General features: G+C 37.5%; 1 long non-coding RNA gene across 1 annotated transcript; it reads right to left on the reverse strand.

Annotated features, from left to right (window-relative positions):
* Window positions 1-2641: 2641 nt before the first annotated feature.
* Window positions 2642-3492, reverse strand: LOC120437520. The gene is made up of 3 exons (XR_005611201.1): window positions 3393-3492; window positions 2827-2914; window positions 2642-2736 (listed from the first exon to the last, which is right to left on the reverse strand). It is a non-coding gene; the product is annotated as an uncharacterized LOC120437520 (long non-coding RNA).
* Window positions 3493-3867: the final 375 nt, after the last annotated feature.

The raw sequence follows: 3867 nt of genomic DNA on the forward strand, positions 1-3867 counted from the left end.
TCGCCAGTCTGTCACAGGGCTAACACATAGACACAGACAACCATTCACACTCACATTCAATTGGTAATTGGTAATTAATTATTTCACATCTGCCAGGATATTTCACAGAGACCAAAATATTGCACATAAAAAGGGTAGAGCTGAGCAGAGCTGAACTGTAAAAGTGTAAAGTAAACTGTAAAGTCTAATATTTTAGTTTAGTACAAAAGTAGCAAAAAGCAAGAAGCTGAAGAGCAGCTGATATTTTTGTAGTCAAAGTAAAATTCACTTGCAAACAGCAGAAATTCAATTAGAAATTTCAGTTTTTGTTAGCTCAGTACACTCTCAGAAATAGGGGTACCAAAGTGTACCAAAAAGGGTACAAATGCTTGTCGCTGGGGGTGTTCCTTTTTGAAGGACATTTCTGTACCCTTTAGGCGTGGTACATTTTTGTACCTTATGAAGTTGTACCATCTGAAGTACAATCATGTACTTTCCTAAGACATAAATGTACCTTCAAACTATAGTACAGAAATGTTCCCTTGAAAAGGGTACAATAGGGTACCTATGAGGGTACCCCAGCGACAACCTATTTCGCACCTAAAGAGACAAAAATGTACCCCAATAGTCCAAAATATTTGGTTATTTAACCATTTATTTTCGATAATAGAATCACATCAAAGCATTTAAACAACCACAGGAATACATCCTTGATTACATTCGTATATTGCCATAGGACATGTCAAGAAAAATACATTCATTTAAAAAAAAGTAAACAATCACATAAAGACATTAAACACCTGAACACAATGTTTTTGACGGATCACAGAGATGGCATGTATTTAAAAAACTGTCCACACAAATGTTTTGCTCTACTTCAACAAGCCAGAATATATATATGTCATATATATATAGACAAAGTGGAAAATGTGCTTGCAATCACGTCACACAGAATACCTCAAGGACACAACCTGCCTATCATCAACTAAATAGGTGTCTAGAGCTTGAAAGTCTAATTCATTTCCTGGATTGAACAGGATCCAGTCATTGTGAACTGCCACTTGGTAAGCATGGAAATGACATTCATAAGTGCAAGGAAGTAACAGTTTCCCACACAATACCCAACAAGTATCAACATTCAAAATATACTTGATTTTAAAGAATATAGGTATGGCTTCAGTGTGTACATGGCCAACTACAAAAACATCCTCAAGTTCATATTTGACACTGCTGACAGATATAGCAGACACACACTGAAGCACTTTATCCTGAAAATGCACATCTGTAAAACTTTTGTTCATTTCCAGAGCATTCTGTAAGTCTGTGGATTAACAGCAGTGTTTCCCCACATTAGCTTAGCTGTGATGCTGAACCGCAGCTGAATTCAGCTCCATGCCAACAAAACACCGAGAATGAAACTTGTGGCCAAAGGCTATGCATTGCATCATGCATTTACCTCTCCAAGGATGATGAAATTTTCTATCTTCTCCTTGAAGATGGATGGCAAGAGGAGAAGTGCCCCCTTGAAGTCAATTCCTAGGTCATACAGATGCAAATGCACTTCATTAGATTTTGATAGCATGCAAATTCCCATTAACATGCTCTTGACATGGCACTATGGTACATCAATTATCTTTGGAAGAGAGCGCAAATGAATTGTCACAAAATTTACTATTTGTATGAGGTCAAATTAGCACCTGTAATGTCTTCAGCCAGTGCATTCTCTCTTGCCTCCATGTAGACCTTCTTCAGTGGCAAATCCTTGGTCATTTGAAGAACATTTTGAAGAACAGCAGTGAAGTTCTCGCTAAAGCGGCAACAGATGTTGTCTTGGCAGGGATGCATTAAATCAACCTCATCACACAACTGGAAATGAAAAGAGCAGAATAGACAAAAGAATGACATTTTACATTGAGGATTTAAACTTTTGACATGTTTAAAGACACAGACTGGAGATAAATGTAAAGTGCTTTAACCCTTGAACAAAATTCTAAAGATAATAAACAGATTGATTAATCAGTTAATACAGAAAATAATAATCAGATTTAGAGACAAAAAATCATTAGCTGTTTCCCCAATCATCTTAACAATTCTTACCCCTGCAGATGTCCCCAGGAATGGATATCTCTTTAATAGGTCCACAGTACACATTCCTTCAGCTACCTCTCGACGTCTCCATGCAAAGGTTTTTGTCATGCGGTCTTTCACCAGTGCTGTGTCAGGATGTAGCGTCCTGTGCTGATCATTTAGCACCTTGATATGAGCATCAACGGAGGCTGCATCTTCCCCACAAAGCACGAATCCTTTGTCAAAGCAGATATCAGTATTATCATAAGTAAAATCTGATAAGTTAATGTTACTCGAAATGCAATAATTTGTACACCAAATGCTTTGAAAAAATGCAAAATGTTGAATAGGAATTGCAAGTTGAGCTGACTTTTGTTAAATCAACTGTGAAGTTCCTTTTTCTATGTTAATGTTATCTGTTAACATGTTTCTTTCAATTAATGTTTACTTTTAGCTTTACAGTGAACATAATAAGACTACATATGTTACCTTAGCTCTTAGAGGCTGAGGGTGTGAGGATTTACGAGAGAGGGCTTCAGTCTCTTCAGACAGGAGCTGCTGGATTCCTCTGTGGGCCGATGTTTCTGCGTGCGTCCCAAACTTTTCTTTAACCCGGTTCACTTCTTCGTTGCTGATTAGGGGAGCCCGTTCTGCTTTGAACTTTCTCTTGAGTTGGCTGTGCCAGGTGTCCTAGTTGTTTCAAATGTATATAAGTAGTTAATTATGCTTACTTTATAGTAATATAATCTATAAAAGAAACAAAAAAGGAGAGGTACTCACATAACCATTTCCGTGTACATCTCTTAAGAAAGGATACTTCACAATCAGGGCTTTGATGACCTGGATGTAGTCTGAGTGGGTTGGGTACCTGTTTCAAACATAAGAAAAACAACACACAGTACACTGATTACTCTTATCCTTTCCTGGGGCTTTTCTGTTCTTCAATTCTTCTACTCATATTGTTATTACCGTAAATAGTATGTTATAGACCAATGTCAAATCAATGTAGCTAAAGTTGATTTTAATTTTTTAAAAATGGGCGCGGATAAACAGCCACACCTCTCCCAAACTTCATTAATTAATTGACTGCAGTCCTGAATTATTAATTTACTCTTGAGCAAATTCGAAAATGAACACTTTGGATATCATAGTCCAGACAAGGTCTGGAGACACAGGATGTATGGTTTTACCACTATTGCCAGTTCATTGGAACCGTGTGTCACGCCAGACTCGAACGCTGGTCTCCAGATTGGGAGGCAGATGGGCTAACCATTTGTTCTCTGCCTCTCACAACAGCAATATTAATATTAAGAAATTAATGTAATTATTCAGAAAGGAACCCTTACATTGTGTACTGTGACAGCATTTCATAAAGAGTCCCAATTATTTTGTTTCGGTACTTCTGTTCTTTCTGGACTGGTTCTTTGAGATCCAAGCGACTCTGGACTTGTGGGAATTTTGGAATGGAAATAACTGCAGGCAAGAAGGTATAGAACTGCAATACAGTAGGAAAACAGCATTAACTAGCCATTTTGCAAGCACTTAAATGCATATGCAAATTTAGACATTTATCACAACCTACCTCTGGTTTGCTTGGGACACTGGACCTTCAAATGGGTCGACCGGTTGTAAAGTGATGATGACTTCCTTGTAGCGGTTTGTGAAGTCTCTGAACTTCAGCTGCTTTTGAAAAAGACTTGTCAAAAGATATGCAACCATGGTCTCAGTGAGTCCACAGTGTACCGTCTCTCCATCTACATCGTTATCTGAAATATAAAGTACAGTATGAAATAAAAATAAAACCATTTTCAAATTTCTTTT

Source organism: Oreochromis aureus, linkage group 3 (assembly GCF_013358895.1).
Source record: "Oreochromis aureus strain Israel breed Guangdong linkage group 3, ZZ_aureus, whole genome shotgun sequence".
Classification (NCBI taxonomy): Eukaryota; Metazoa; Chordata; class Actinopteri; order Cichliformes; family Cichlidae; genus Oreochromis; species Oreochromis aureus.